Source organism: Triticum urartu, chromosome 3A (genome assembly GCF_056163025.1).
Source record: "Triticum urartu cultivar PI428250 chromosome 3A, HENAU_Tu73, whole genome shotgun sequence".
Lineage (NCBI taxonomy): Eukaryota > Viridiplantae > Streptophyta > Magnoliopsida > Poales > Poaceae > Triticum > Triticum urartu.
The window spans coordinates 37,863,825-37,881,040 of record NC_141875.1 but is presented as its reverse complement, the minus strand read 5'-3'; the positions used below and the strand labels follow the sequence as shown (position 1 = coordinate 37,881,040).

The following is a 17,216-nucleotide window of genomic DNA, read 5'->3' as shown; positions in this document are numbered from 1 at the left end:
TCGCGGACCCTAAGGTAGCAAAGCTCCTGCGTTGGCACACGGATAGGGAGGAGAAGAAGCGAGAAGATGATGCAAATGATCCGGAGATAAATAAAAAAGACAAGATGCTGATTCACCCTAAGGATGGGAGCCAGTGGTAAGCGTTAAACTTCGAACACCCAGATTTTGGGAAGGATCCAAGGAACATCGTGCTGGGCGCGAGCACCGATGGAGTCAATCTGTTTGGCAGCCAGAGAAGCACACATAACACCTGGCCTGTATTTGTGTGGATGTACAACCTTCCCCCTGGTTGTGCATGAAGAGGAAGTACATTCACATGAGTATGATAATTGAAGGACCGAAACAACCAGGGAACGACACCAATCTGTATCTGGGGCTGCTGAAAGAGGAGCTAGACACGCTGTGGAAAACGCCAGCCAATACGTGGGACGCCATAGAGAAAGAATATTTCCCTATGAGAGCCGCAATGCTCACGACGGTGCACGACTATCTCGGTTATGGATATCTCGCGGGGCAGGTGGTCAACGGATTTTCTGGATGCGTCAGGTGCATGGATGACACAACGTATCGCCAGCTAGATAGAGATCCCGGGTCTTCGAAAACCGTGTTCATGGGACATCGAAGGTGGCTTCGCAATGATGACCCGTGGAGGAAACGCAAGGATCTATTCGATGGTGAAACCGAACCCCGAAGACGCTCATGTACGAGGAGCGGCGAGGAAATAGATGGTCTGTTGAAAAATTGGAAAGATTGCCCACTGCCGAGAAAGAAGCAAAAGGCACCAGAGCTGGGAAAGAAGCGAAAGGCGCTAGAGCCGCTGCTGAAGGTATGGAAAACGAGGTCTGTTTTCTGGGACTTGCCGTACTGGAAGATCCACCATGTGCCTCACAGCCTTGATGCCATGCATATCACGAAGAAAGTGTGCGAGAGTCTGCTTGGTACCCTGCTCAGCATGCCAGAGAGGACCAAAGATGGGCTGAAAGCAAGGGCAAACTTGAAATCAATGGGCATCAGGCAGGAGCTTCACGCTAATGATGATGATGATCAGGCGAAGCAGGACACAGAAAGTCGTCGCAAAGGCAAAAAGGCCAAGAAGACTACCCTCCCGTGTGCTTCACTCTAAGTCAGGAGGAGATCGAGCAGTTTTTCACCTGCCTTGTAGGAGTAAAACTTCCTTACGGTTACGCGGGGAAGATAAGCAGATACCTAGACCCAGCGAAGCAGAAGTTCAGCGGGATGAAGTCTCATGACTGTCACGTGCTGATGACGCAGATAATTCCAGTTGCAATCCGTGGGATCATGGACGCGCACGTTCGTGAAACGCTATTTGGCTTATGCAACTTTTTCGACGTCATCTCTCGGAAGTCGGTTGGCGTGAGGCAACTCGGAAGGCTATAGGAAGAGATCGTGGTGATACTATGCGTGCTTGAGATGTACTTCCCGCCCGCATTCTTCATGTCCCTTTGAGAGTTTGAGCACTTGAACTGTGGCTTTATTTGGCCCTTGAAGGCTTTTATTGTTACGTTAATAACTTCTATAGTGGCTGCAGCATGTGCTATAAATCTAGATTCTACTTTAGTTCCAGATTTCTATGCATGCCACCTTGTTGTGATTAGTTAGGCTAGTTTAGTTCCAGATGTCTAAAATATACTTATTGTTCAGGGTTGATTGCAAATTAGTTTTGGTGCCTCTAGTGGAGTAGAGTGTGGAGAGCCAAGAAGCTTTATCTCTTTAAATTCAGTTAATTTCCTTACTGAAATTAGGTTGTTGCCTTGATACAGTATTGTACAGTGGCTCTGCCTCTGGAAATTTTATTTGATTGTGAGATGATTGGATTTTGAAATGTAGGCATATGGTACTGACCTATAGTACTGCTGTTTTATATAAATGGGTTGCTGTAGAACTGTTCTTCATCTTTACAGTGCTGTTGTATAGAAATATGCTGAATTCTCTGCTCTGATTGTTGCAAAAAATGGGGTCCTGGGAGACGCCGTTGCTGCTTGAGGCCCTTGAGAGGCCCTTCGTGTCGTGATGAATTTGCAGGTACCCCGAGAGGCCCTTGAGTTTGCCGGAATGTCGATTAACTTCTGTTCCGGCAAATTCGGGTACTCCATATGTCCTATTTTCAGCAAAGGTCATGCTAAAATTTTCCATGAATTTTAGCATTACTTTGCTAAAAATCGGACAAAATGGGGTACTTGCGACTAATGCATGGGTCGGGGTATCTTAGTACTTAGTTAAGTAGGATCAACTGCCCCGCCATTCTTGCTGCATTAAACCATAGGTGGCAATAGAGCCAAGTGATTAGGCCCAACTTAGAATTCTCCTTAGCATCAATAAACCCTAGATGATAAACCCAACATAGGTGGCAATAGAGCCAAGTGATTAGTGCCAAGTGATTAGGCCTAACCTAGGGTGCCTCGGCATCGATAAACCCTAAATGATGAAAACTTAACTTGGCTTCTATAGGGTGCCTCGGTGTCGATGAGAACCTAAATGATATACGCTTAGTCTTTTAGGGTGCCTCGGCGTCGACAAACCCTAAATAATAAAAGCTTAGCTTTTAGGATGCCTCGGTGTCGACAAACCCTAAATGATGAGACCATGATCTTGTTCCTTGACAATAACCAACTTTTTGACCAAACTTTTTTCCTATTTAGAGCGAAACATAGCCCACAACGATGAGGCCAGTGGTTCGGGCGGCAAGCAATTTTAGGAGCTGTCCCAGGAGTTGGATGAAGAACCTCACCGCTATGAGGACGCCACGGAAGACACCAATCCTGACTACACAACCCCTGGTGGCGTCGGGGATGACACCACTGATGATGGCGCCGCGGATGCCACCACTGATGATGGCGGCGCATGCACAAATGGCAGCCAACCGAAGAGGCAACGGAAGGACCGGCGCCCGAATGTGCTTGGCACCGTCAGGGAGGAATTTACTGAAGTGAACTCCAACGGGAATCTGACGGCGCCCAAACACGTAGTCAAGGGGTACTCGGTTCAGCTCGGGTGCATTCTCCGGAGCACCGTCTCGATCAACACCGAGAACCTAAGGCATAAGGACCGAGGGAATTTGCGCAGCCTCCTCTTCACGAAGCTGCACGAACGATACAAGTTCCCCGCTGAGTTTGCAAACACACGCCTCTCAGGGAATAAAGTGAATTGTGCCGCCCTCACGAGGATGAGCACGGCCCTATCTACTTGGAAAAGCACGGTGAAGGCAATGATTGAAAAAGGTGATAGTTATGAGAAGATCAAGGCGAAATATCCTTTGATGAGCGAAGGTGACTACAAGGAGTTCAAGATCAAGTGCGAGAGCCCCACAACCTCCGAATCAAGTCAGTGGGGGAAAGAAATGCGGCAGTTGAACTTAGGGATCCACCAACTCGGTCCCGGCGGTTACAGAGCGGCGGAGCCTATATGGGACAAGCAGGACACGGAGGGTGCCCAGCAAGGCCTACCGCCCCGCTTCGAGAAATACCGTGACAAGCAGACCAGGAACTTTCTCAAGGCCCGGTACAAGGAGGACCCGGTAACAAAGGAGCTTACCACGGATCCGAAGACCAAGGCGCTTGAGCTTGTTCTGGTAACGAATACACCCCCGCGTAATTAGCTACATATGGTTGCATTCTAATTAATCCCCAATATTTCCAAATGGTTCACGTTCCTTCCGCAGGACAAAGAAAGCAGTAGCGCGGGGTCGTCTCAGAGCTCCCCTTTCAACACCCCTTTGAATAGGGCGTTGAACATAATGAAAAATAAGGATAAGCTCAGTAAGCCAACGTCAGCTGGTCGTGTGGCCGGCAAAGGCTTGTCCACAAAATGGTCGTCATACTATACCGCTGGTGGGCGAAAGGAGAAAAAGACCAGCTCGCAAAGCCAGTCGCGCGAGGTTGAAGCACTCAAGGCACAAGTGGTGCGGATTCCGGAGCTTGTCCAAGAGCAAGTGGAACAACAACTGGGAACGAAGCTCAATGCCACGGTGCCTACGTTGATTCATGGGCTGACGACGTGGATTGCGGGCGGCCAACAGGGGCATCCCTCGGTTCCCAGCTTCACGGCCAGCAACTCGCACAGCGGGCTGGCAGCGCCATTGGTGTCTCCGGCAGAGGCGGTATTCGTGTCTCTAGCGCCGGCACGTGCATTGGAGCTTAATGCACCCGGGTGTATGCCGGCTGGCACCTCGCCAGCAAGCGGCCCCTCCGTCAGTAGCACGCCCGCCGTTGGCGGTGCCTCGACATTAGCCGAGCTCGACGGCATCACGGTAACTAAGCCTCTCGGCAGATGACTTCATCTCCTTGCCTTTGACTGGGCATCCCTGATGCCCTACTTGTTTTCGCAGGGCGCCGCCGACGTTCCTTGCACTCTCCTGCACTTCGTGGGCAGCGAGTTGGTCGATGTCGCCAAGGGCAGAATCGTTCAACCGGGCAACCCCGTGTTCCACGGTAATCCGATGGCACCCACAGTGTATAGGGTTGAAGTGGTCCGGGTGCTGCCAGGCTGCGACGAGCTGTTACCTCCGATTCGACCCACTGGGGCCGACGAAGAAGATGAGATGACCCTCAGCACCTGCGTAAGCTGGCCCCTGCTTTGGCCGAAGAGCCAGATTCGTTTGGTGGTGGGGGACACCACCCCACAGACAAGACCGCCAGTCGTGCCGGCGCCAAGCCATGGCAAGAACGCCGCAACGCTACCGGACATGCCGGACAGCCCTATGACACGGGATCTGGACATGCATATGGCACAGGATCCGGACGAGGACGACAACGATGACGGTACATTTACCGACGTCGATAAGTACTTTGCCGAACATGGGTACGGTGACGAGTTCTGCGGGCCTCCTTCTCAAGAACCCAACCAAGACGACCACGATCTAGCTGGTACGGCGGAGAAACCCAGTTGCAACAGGCGTCGTCTGGCATTCAGTTCTCAGGAGACACCTCCAGCTGCTGCATTCACCGAGCCTCAGATAGCTGAGGTGCCAAATATTATTAGCCCCAACACGCTCAAGAAGGCGGTCTGTGAGCAAAACTCGGTCCCATTACAGCAGATCAAGAAGAAGAGCCGGAAACGGAAGACTAAAAAGGGCGACGGTGCGAGCCAGCCGGCACCGAGTACGATCCGTGCTCAGGACGAGCCACCTTCACCTAAGGATATCTCGAGGAGGGTGCATGTGGCAGGTAGGGCGATACTACCGACAAATATGCTCAATGCTGCAACCGGTGCTATGCGGAGTCTGCACGACAGTGTTCTTTCTTTGGAGAAGCGGTGTCTCAGAGAGAATGATGTGGCATACCCGGTTTTCGTGGCCAAGGTGCCAGAGAGCAAGGGCTTTGTGGATGACGACATCGGGGGTACGATCGTCCTGCGGTTTGATGACATCTTTGCTATGTTTAACCTTCATCCGCTGCACTACACCTTCGTTCGGCTATTTTCGCTGAGTATGGAGATGCGGATCATTAGAGACAAGACCCCGGACATCGTGATAGTCGACCCCTTCTACAGGCGTGCCAAGCTCTTGAACAGCGCTGGGGACCGCCAAGTCTTGAGTTCACACCTCGAAGGCGTCATTCTAGCAAACCCAGATAAGGATAACTTCTTTGTGGCTTACTTTCCTGAGTAAGACATCCCTTAACCCCCCCGTAACATATGATTTCTTAGATTTCGATCGTTCATTTTTCTTTCTAACATTTCGTATTCTGTGCAGTGACACACATTGCACACTCATCCTCTTAAGCCCGAAATATTCCATGGTCACGTATTTCGACCCGAACCGTGACTCCAAGATAGACTACACAAATATCAAGAAAGTTCTTGATGATGTTCCCCCCGGCTACGCCAAATCTGGAGGCACCTTCACCAGGGCAGTTCGTAAGTACGGCAAGCACGTGTTCGCCCACAATACGACGTTCTGCTGCGTCAAGCAGCCGCCTGGCGGTCAGAAGGATGCCTACTACGCCCTCCATCACATGCGGGTGATCGTAAGGGACATTCATCACCTTCTGCTACCAGATAATCTCAAAGATTGGGCCGCGAGCTTGTCGGCAATCCAGGACGCGGACATCAGACAAGAATTCTTTCTCATCCAGTCGGAGTTTGCGGACATCATCCATCAAAATGTCCTTCATACCTCGGGGCAGTTCTTCCTCAGATATCAACCGTCCAACAGTGAGATAGACGGAACGCTACAAATTCAGACTGACAACGCCCGCGATTTCATGACCATCACGATAGACGGCGGCTTCATCCACGCTCCTGTCCCATGAGTCAAGTCGAAAGTAGTGATGTGTACTTCTGAAACATTGATTGGCTCATGTTGTAATTAAACTTTAATGAATTGTATGTCTCTTTGGTTTGGACAGTCGTTCAACTTAGATGTAATCGATGCTATTTATTAGTAGGACCATGAATCGTGCTATTAATGTCTTGCTTTTCTCTTCCGATCCTTTTGTTGCATACTAATATATTGCTTATGTATGTATTGTTTGTTGTTTGTCTTGTGCATAGAGATGCCGGCGTATGTCGTGTACAAGGGTAAGGTTCCCGGAGTCTACAACGACTGGGAGGAGTGTCGGAGACGGGTTCACCGTTTCAGCGGTAACAGTTACAAAGGGTACACCACTAGGGCGGAGGCGGAATCTAGATACGCCCGCTATCTAGCGGGAGAGAGGAGGGAGCGTTGGAGGAACCGGATGAAGACCAGTTTCATCGCGATGATGCTCATCGTGATGACCGCGGCTCTCTTCTATGTGATGGTAGTTTAGATGATCGATATCGACTTGTAATGTGAAGACAAACTCGATACTCGTGGTCTCGAGACTTGTAATGTTTAATCTTTGTTCGGCCTTTTGAATTCGGAGACTAATATGATGAATTGTATTCGGAGACTAATCTTCTATTGTATTCGATGAATCTGCTGTTGTTGTGTGCTGCTGTCTATATTCTGTCAAATAATATATTTTGTAACCAGTGCAAAAATCGGAAAAGTAAAAAAAATAAAACCTAATATTCATACTAATGGCGCATCACTACAGAGTGTGCCATTAGTATGCCAAAGTATACTAATGGCGCATCACCCAACAGTGCGCCATTAGTATGGCAAAGCACATGGTTAAATATGGCCCCCTGGGAGGCATACTAATGGCGCATGGTGTTCTATACTAATGGCGCACTGCGTGGTGCGCAATTAGTATACCAGATACTAATGGCCATTAGTAAGAAATACTAGTGGCGTGATACTAATGGCGCACCAGTAGTGCGCCATTAGTAGGAAAAACTGGTGCGCCATTAGTAGCCCTTTTCCTAGTAGTGTAGGCATATAGTGCTCAAGTAGTGAATCCACCTGGATCCCAAGGTATATCAAAGCCAATTTTAATTAGCAATGATTTGTAATTTAGTAGTGAGCACAAAGTAACATATATCATGCAATGACGAAGTCTAACTCTCTTCCTATGCATCGGCATGTCATAAAAGAACAATTCATGCACACAAAGTAAAGGCCAATGCATAGTATAAACATTTTCTTGCAATTTTATCATGTGGGAAGCATAGAGAGGTGGAGATATATTTCCTCTCTCATAATAATTGCAAGTAGGAGCAGCAAGCACATGCATATTATATTCATCAAAATCATCATCTGCAACGGTAAAAGGCAACCCATCAATATAATCCTTAATAAGTGCAAACTTCTCCGATATAGTGTAGTCGGGAGAATTCAAAAAGATAATAGGACTATCATGCGTGGGTGCAATAGCAACAATTTCATGTTTAACATAAGGAACTAAAGCAAGTTCATCTCCATAAGCATAATTCATATTGGCATCTTGGCCACAAGCATAGCAACCATCATCAAAAAGGGATATTTCAAAAGAATCGACGGGATCATAGCAATTATCATAATATTCATCCTTCGGTAAGCATGAAGGGGAATTAAACAATGTATGAGTTGAAGAGTTACTCTCATTAGAAGGTGGGCACGGGTGATCAACCCGCTCTTCCTCCTTTTGTTCTTCGTTCTCCTCCTCATCTTTTTCATCCAATGAGCTCACAGTTTCATCAACTTCTTCTTCCATAGATTCCTGCAAAATATTAGTCTCTTCTTGGACAGCGGATACTTTCTCAATAAGCGCATTAATTTCGTAATTGTATTCATAATTCTCATAACAATATTTCAGGATAGCTAAATTTTCAGGTCTATAAACCAAATCATCAAAATCTACAAACTCTTTAAACATAGATTCAATGTCATGAGCACCCATAAAAGCAACAAATTCTTCTATTTGTTCCACATCATAGCAATCATATATACCATTAGCATAAGAAGCTAAGGTTTTATTATCATTAAATTTGCATGAAAAGGGAAGGTGTGGAGCCTTCATCCTAGAGCAACAAGTATAATCATATCTCAAGCATAGTTGCCTAGCATACCACTTTAATATATGAATTTGATCCCATAATAGTTTCCCTTTCTGTGTCAAGCGGTAATCCCTAAAGTATTCACGTTGATCCAACGTTACTCCCATTACATAATTGAATGGGGTTTTCTCAGGATTATTAAAGTAGTACATAATATTTTTCACATAACCAGCATCGAGGGTTTTAGGAGGTTCCCCATCTCCATGAGTAGCAAGTACACCTAATTTTTTTGTTATTTCGTGTTCCATATCCATAACTAAAGATAGAAAACAACTAAGAATAGCAAATAAAAATTACTTATTGATAAAGCAAACAAGCACACACGAGAATATTCACCCCACGCTATTGCTCCCCGGCAACGGCGCCAGAAAAAGGTCTTGATAACCCACAAGTACAGGGGATCGCAACAGTTTTCGATAAGTAAGAGTGTCGAACCCAACGAGGAGCTAAAGGTAGAACAAATATTCCCTCAAGTTCTATCAACCACCGATACAACTCTACCCACGCTTGACGTTCACTAGTAGAAAAAGGGTCAAACGTGAAGCACATTAGTGCCGGTTTGAATTTGAGCCGGCACTGTGCCGGTTCGAATGGCTATGCATTAATGCCGGTACTAAAGGGGTGATGGCAGGCTGGCGCCAGGCCGGGGCCCCACGATCACCTTTAGTACCGGTTCGTGTCACAAACCGGTACTAAAGGGCTAACCTTTAGTACCGGTTTGTGCCACGAACCGGTACTAAAGGGGTCTGACCTATAGGACCGGTTTGTGACACAAACCGGCACTATAGGGCAATTTTCAAACTCTACCCCCCCCCCCCCCCGCCCCGTGTGTCGCCATTTCAGTTCTGAAAAAATCAAAAGAAAATGATAAAAACTTCAAAAAATAAAATCCTTCGAGAGGTAGTTATATTACTACATCTACTAGTTAGGAAAATTTGAAAACTTAAATTTGGACATGTTTTGCAAAAAGTGTAGGGAAAATGTAAAACGGCTATAACTTTTGCATATGATGTCGGAAAAAAACGTATAATATATCAAAAAATTCAGCACGAAAATCCGCATCTGATGGAAACCACCTACGGCCTGTTTGCAATTTTTTAAAATCCTCAAATTCCAAAAGGAAAAAAAGATATGGTCAAATTTAAGTTTTTTTAAAAAAATTTGTTAAATCTGGTCAAACTACTTATTCAAGAAGTATTAAAGGGGGGGCCTTTAGTGCCCACCAATTACTGTCGGTTATGGAACCGGCACTAAAGGCCCTTACGAACCGGTTTTAAAGCTCCGTTTTCTACTCGTGGTTCGCTTTACCTAGAACAAGTATGAAACTAGAAGTACTTTGTAGGTGTTGTTGGATAGGTTTGCAAGATAATAAAGAGCAAGTAAATAAAAAGTAGGGGCTGTTGTAAGTAAAGAAGCAATAAAGTAAATATAGCGAGTGTGGAAAAGTGGTGGTAGGAGTTGTGAAATTGCCCCTAAGCAATTGACTACTTTACTAGACCGATAGCAATTATTATGTGGGAGAGGCCACTGCTAGCATGTCATCCCTGACTTGGAATTCTATGCACTTATGACTGGAACTGTTAGCAAGCATCTACAACTACTAAGGTTCATTAAGGTAAAACCCAACCATAGCATTAAGGTATATTGGTCGCCATTCAATCCCGTATGCATCAATTTCTATGCTAGGTTGAAGCTTCTATCACTCTTGCCCTCCAATACATAGTCCTATCAACATACAACTAACCCTAGGGTGTGATCCACATGCGCAATCATATGATGGGCACCAAAGGACAGCAACATAACCACAAGCAAATTAAATCAATCATAGAAATTCATCAACCACCGATAGGACAACGAAAATCTACTCAGACATCATAGGATGGCAACACATCATTGGATAATAATATGAAGCATAAAGCACCATGTTCAAGTAGAGGGTACAACGGGTTGCGGGAGAGTCGACCGCTGTAGATAGAGGGGGAAGGTGATGGAGATGTTGGTGAACATGGCGGATGTGTTGGTGTAGATCGCGGTGATGATAATGGCCCCTGGTGGCACTCCAGTGCCACCGGAAGCGAGGGGGAGAGAGCCCCCCTCCTTCCCTTCTTCTTCTTCCTTGACCTCCTCCCTAGATGGGAGAAGGGTTTCCCCTCTGGTCCATGGCCTCCATGGCACGGGAGGGGCGAGAGCCCCTCCGAGATTGGATCTGTCTCTCTGTCTCTCTCTGTTTCTGCGTTCTTAGATTCTTCCCTTTCACCATTTCTTATATTTCCGGAGATCCGTAACTCCGATTGGGCTGAAATTTTAACAGGATCTCTATCCGGATATAAGATTTCTTGCGGCGAAAGAAGGGCATCAACCGCCTAATGGGGTGGCCACGAGGGTCAGGGGCGCGCCTGCCTCCCTGGGGCACGCCCCCTACCTCGTGGCCCCCTCGGGCATCGTCTCGCGTGGATTTTTCTTCCCAAAAATCATATATATTCCAAAAAAAATCTCCGTCAGTTTTTATCCCGTTGGACTCCATTTGATATGGTTATTCTGTGAAACAAAAAACACGCAACAAACAGGAACTGGCACTGGGCACTGGATCAATATGTTAGTCCCAAAAATAGTATAAAAAATTGCCAAAAGTATATGAAAGTTGAATAATATTGGCATGGAACAATAAAAAATTATACATACGACAGAGGTGTATCAGGCGGCAGAGCACATGGGGGTTCGCAGCGGAGCGTGTGGCCGGTGCTCGCGGCAGAGCGGCGTGCGTGAGCGCGGCGCAGGCAGCGGCCAGAGCCGCGTCGGTCGTTGTAAGCACGCTGTCCAGGTGGCACATCAAGTTCGAATGTGTTCGCCACACACTCCTAAGGTATGTGCCCAGTGAAGATCCAAGGTCTTCGTTGCCTATGAGCCTACGACGGCAGGAGCACGACATGGCTTGCACCAAATCTGGCTGCTAGCAGATAGCCCAGTGCTGAAGTCTCGGTTTCAATTTTGGTCTTAGGATTTTCCCACTCTTCAGTAATTGTCCCGCAAGTGTCGTCCAGGAGGTCCGAGTGCGACGGAGATTACTCGTGACGTGTGTTAGAGTACTTAATGGGTCTAATGGGCATGTGCTGGTAGTATATCCCGTTAGTCTTAGGATTAATTAGAGATAAGGGTCACTTGCTTAGGGGTAAGTAAGTCTTGCTTGAGAGTCAAGTAAACCTCTCTATATAAAGATGTATCAATCGAATCAAGCAATAATTAAGAAGAAACTCCCTTCCATCTTGCTCGGCCGTGGGCAAAAGGCCCCCGGTCGGCCCTCTCACGCCCTCCTTCTAGCAGCGTCATAACAATTTGGTATCAGCTAGCTTCGGATCGATCATGTATTCAACGCCGCTCAACCCGTCTCTTCCGCCACCGGTCACCTCGCTGCCTCCGGTGACCACCACGACTGTCGCCCCACTCCTGCCCGCGACTGGATCCTCCATCGCGCTTGCCCCCGTCGTCCTCACCCCGGAGGAGGTGTCCGGGGCGCTGCGGGACCTAACCCAGGCGGTCCAGGAGATCCGCCTGTTCTTGGTCGGGTCCTACGGGCCACACCCGGCTGCGCCACCCGTCGCCGCCGTGGCTGCCGTGGCAGCCGCTACACCAGGCAGCCTCCGCCGCGCTCGCTGGGCCGCTACAGCAGCCGCTGCAGCTTCCATCCATCGCCCCGCCCTGGCTGCAGTGGCAGCCGCCGCTCCTGGCAGCTTCCGCCGCGCCCGGTGCTCCGCCGCTGCAGCCGCTGCCGCTGCCCGAGGGCGTCCCCGCCGCACTCGCCGGGCCGCTACAGCTGCCATCCACCGCCAGTACCGCCCCGCCCTGGCTACAGAGGCAACCGCCACTCCTGGCGGCCTTCGCCGTGCCCGGCGCTCCGCTGCAGCAGCCACCACCGGTCAGCTCCGACCCCGCATCGACCGCGCCGGCGGGAGTCCCGATCCACCAGATCAAGTTCCTGTCGTCGCTATTACCGCTTCCCCATGACGTCCCCATCAAGCAGATCAAGTTCCCGCCATCGCCGTTGCTGCTTCCGGCTTGGATCACTACCCACCATGTGTCGGCGGCGGGTAAGGCTGCAGGCTGCTGTGCGCGGCCTCCTAGCGCATCGGCGTGTGCGGGAGATGTGTGGTCTGCAGCTGCCGCTTCTCCCAGCTGCGCTTTGTTACGTAAAGGACCTCGATCTTGTCTGCTACATCAGGGATCTTGGGCACGTTCTTTTCCACACGGGTAGCGACCTCAAAGTCTGTGACATCGGTGGTTGGGGGCGCACCCCTCCTCGTCATTCTCCATCGCAAGCCCTCCACTCTTCCCTGTGCAGTGCAGACCAACAGCCGTCCGGCGGGGAGAAGGCAGGGTGTCACCGACAGGACCACACCGTGTAGCACCACTGCATTCCGTCGCCGGCCGCCGTGAGGGCGCCTCTGCTGGTCGCTCTTGCAACCACTTCCAGGTGGCCATATACATGCACTCCCTTTGTCCAGGTGGTGTCCATGGGATTTAGGTGGCTGTACACGTGTATGTCCAATGTGTGGACGGTGTCCACTTTTTGTTAAGGGGTCCAAAATAAAGCGTCCCAATCCATTTCAGGTAGAGGGTAATAAAACAAGCCGAGATGTAAAAGGCTTGTTTTTAGGTTTTAGGTTTGTGTTGCGTCGAGTAATGGTTATAAGTTGGTTAGGCTGCAGCTCGAGGACAAGCTGCATGTCTAGGTGGGGTTTAGTGTTAGAGTACGTAATGGGCCCAATGGGCCTGGGCTGGTAGTATAGCCCGTTAGTCTTAGGGTTAATTAGAAATAAGGGTTGCTTGCTTCGGGGTCAAGTAAGCCTTATTTGGGAGTCAAGTAAACCTCTTTATATAAAGAGAGAAGATGTATCAATCTAATCAAGCATGAATTAAGAAGGAAATCCCTTCCATCTTGCTCGGCCGTGGGCAAAAGGCCCCCGGCCGGCCCTCTCTCGCCCTCCTTCTAGCAGCGCTGTAACAAGGTTTTAGAGGAGCGACAGCTCCGTAGCCACCGTCGCCACCCTCACCACCAGTTACCTACCATTGCTGTTCCACGCACCTTTCCTTCAGACACACCTGCATACCTATCTACCTAACCAGCACCCACCAGTCCTGATCATGACCATGGGTTGTTTTCTTAATTTATTTTGGTACTTTGTTGGATCTGGGTTACACCTCGTCTATCTGAGATAAACAATTGGTCTGAAGAATTATGGACACTGGGTTGATTGGCCTGAATCACCTATGACCCCCTTAGGGAGATTTTTGGAATGCTTTGACAATTCAGGTTCTGGTTCTGTATAGATGCACAGTGATGAACAGGTAACAATCGTGACTTGGACAAATGTAGATTTTAGTGTTGCTCACGCCAAATGCAGAAGTTGGATTTAGATTTGTGCACCAACTTCCTAACAAAGAATCTTGGGATTTCAGTTTAACTGACTCTGTTTTATTAGCATCTGTTGTTCACTGCTGGAATTTGCACATGTAATCTTCGGTACTACAGTTTCTTGATTCTATAGACTGGATCCCATGTTCTGAATTTAGGTGAAAAGTTTTCTTTTGGTGGAATAAGGTTCTCCCTGCATAGGGCCAACCCAGTGGTGTGTCTAGCATTGTTGGAGGGTGGGTGGAGGTGTGTCTCTAGCGGATCTCTTGGGAATCATTCGGTGGTTGTCTTTGGTGGATCCTATCGGATTTAGTCTTCATCCATTTACATAAGTGTGTCTTTAGGTTGGATCCTTCTGATCTACGCTTCTGCTCATTGGCGGTGGTTGATGTCCTGATGCGTCCTATAGGGTCTTAGCAAGATGGCTTCCGGTGTTTACTACAATACATTTTGCCTGGCCCCGGGGAGTGAGGGGTTGTGATTGTTGGAGAGTCCTAGTCCGGCTGCTATAGCTAGAGTTCCTAATATAGATCACGTCGGTTTGTATCCGACCTAAACTTGTAACTCAAATTGATTACCCTGTACTTGTGTATATATATGACATAATGAAGAGAGGAGGCATGCAAGCTAGCAGAGCCGATTCATATCAGTTTATACATGGTATCGAGCAGATCGATCCTCTCTCTCTAAACACCAGCGCCCAACACCACCTCTTTCTTTCCCACCACCATGAACACCGACAAGTTGCAGAAGCTCTAAGAGGAGCTCAAGAACTGCAAGTCCATCATTAGGATGCGCGAAGAAGAACTCAAGTGCCTTGCCGCGGAGCAAGGCAAGGCTGCTGTCGCACCCTCCCCTGCCACCGTCCCTGCACCCTCCTCCTACGTTGCTTCAATCAAAACCTATGTGACCATCACCCTCGATCACAGGACTCTACCTACTCCAAGTGGAGTGAGCTTTTTCTCGTAGCTCTTGGACGCTATGGCCTCTCCAACCACGTCACCGGCGACGCCGCCGCCACCCCCTCCGACACATCGCCCACCTCCGATTGGGGATGTGATGACTACATGGTGCTCTCCTGGATTTATGGCTTGATTTCCATCGAGCTGTTTGGCATCATCATGGCTCCAGGCTCCATGGTGCGGCAGGTGTGGGACTCCATCGCCAACCTCTTCCACGACAACAAGAAAAGCCGCGCCCTCGCCCTCGACGCCGAGTTCCGCAACACACCGCAAGGAGACATGTTCGTCCATGACTACCGCGCCAAGCTCAAGTCTCTCTCCGATGCTCTCGGTGATGTCGGCATAACCATCTCTGATGAGACGCTTGTCCTAACGATGCTCCATGGCCTCAACGAGCAATTCAGCCACCTACGGTCCTTTCTTCCGTTGTAGGTGTCGTTTCCATCTTTCCTCCAGACGCGCTCGGCCCTCATTCTTGAAGAAGCACAGAAGAAGACGGATGCAAAGAACGTTTCTGCTACTGCACTCTGGGCCAGCGGTAATACTATATTGCCAAGTGCGGGCGGCGAACGCGCTCCATTGTCCAGGGGAGGACACAACAACGGTGCTCAGTGTCCTCTCGCTCCCTCTTCTGGCTTGTCCAACAGCGGCGGCCGCGGCACCTTCAGCAACAATCGCAGCCGCGGCCACGACACCTTCAGCAACAATCGCAGCGGCGGCCCAGGACGTGGCCGCTCCAAGCCCTGGATGTACAATCCCTGGACTGGCCTACAACGCATGCACAGCTTCATCAACACCCTGCTCCAGCGCCGTGGCAACCACAACCATGGCGCGCTCCTGGCGTCCTGGGTCCATGACCAGCAGCTGCTTCCCCGCAGGCGGTACGCGACATATGGCCCACCTCGGACAACTCCCACCTACAGCGGGCATCAGCAACACCTCGACCCAACACTTCTGAACACACTCAACAACATGCATCTTCCTGGAAATCAGGAGTGGTACATGGACATGGGAGCTTCCTCCCACATGTCATCGAATCATGGTACTATCTCCTCTCTAAAGCCTTCCACTCAAACTATCATAGTAGGTAATGGCCAAACCGTTCCTGCAACTCAGGTTGGTCAATCTACACTTCCATCTTCAGGCCAATCCCTCTCTCTTCATAATATTCTTGTCGTTCCTCACATTATTAAAAATCTTATCTCTGTTCACCAACTCACTACTGACAATTTTTGTTCCGTTGAATTTGATCCTTTCATATTCTCGATGAAGGCGTTTCCTTCCAAGGTCGTGATCCTTCGCTGCAACAGTCTCAGGCCCCTGTATCTCGTTTGTCGTCCTCGACAAGATGAAGCTCTCGTCACAACCACTTCGTCATCACTCTGGCATCGCCGCCTCGGACATCCTGGTCATCACACCATGTCACGTCTTCAACACTTCAAGTCTATTTCATACAATAAAGATGGGTCACCACTCTGTCATGCCTGTCAGTTAGGAAAACATGTTAGGCTTCCGTTTTATGATTCTCAAACATATACAATTCATCCGTTTCAAGCTAGCAGCCCCAATTCATATCAGTTTTTACAGTGATGGCGGCGCATATTTGGTGCACTTCCGTGCTTCTAATCGTCGCTAGGTGGTCCACCGATCTGAATGTAATTTTTATTATTTCATATGTTCATTGTACTGCCATGATTTTTTTTGAAACGGAGACAAAATATTTGCCTCATCAATTAATTAAGCAGAAGAAAATTGCTCAGCTAATTAATGGAAAACCGGACGAAAACCCATACAATCAACCACATGTGGACTACTCACAGAGCATCCAACCCCACAAGCACAAGGTTAGCCTCACAACCATACCCAACACGCAACGACCACCAACCCCATGTCTACAACACAAAGACACCTCCAACCAGAGTACCTCGGCCGAACACCATACACACCACCAAATCCACGAAAACAAACCAGACCCTAAGGATGACCCGAGAAACAGATGACCATCCATTATGTAGCTGCTGCGGATGCCTTTTCTGTGGCCTTGTTCTTGCTTTTTTTCTAAGAGCCTTTTCCACAATCATCCTGCCAGATCTAGGACAAGCCACCTACACGCGTTTGAGCAAGCTATGAACCTCTATTTCAAAGAGAATCGCATCAACCTTGTCATGCACGGTCTCCACCCGCCCAACGGTCACATGCGATTGGGTAACGGAAACATCGGAACCTCCATGAGTCCCTAAGGCGAGAGGCTGGCTCAACGCCACAGGAGCAGGTGCCAACATACTGACTGCACCAACATCATCCACCATAGAAACCTCTGGCATAATGGACTCATAGGTCTCTAATTGCTCACATGATGGAGGCGGAAACCGCCCCTCACACAAGGTCGTCGGCAACTCCACCTTCAGTTGCTCCACGGAGAGAAG

General features: G+C 48.9%; 1 pseudogene; it reads left to right on the top strand.

Moving 5' to 3' along the window:
• The first annotated feature begins 14,557 nt into the window (after positions 1-14,557).
• On the top strand, positions 14,558-16,885 carry LOC147978273 (uncharacterized; annotated as a pseudogene).
• Positions 16,886-17,216: the final 331 nt, after the last annotated feature.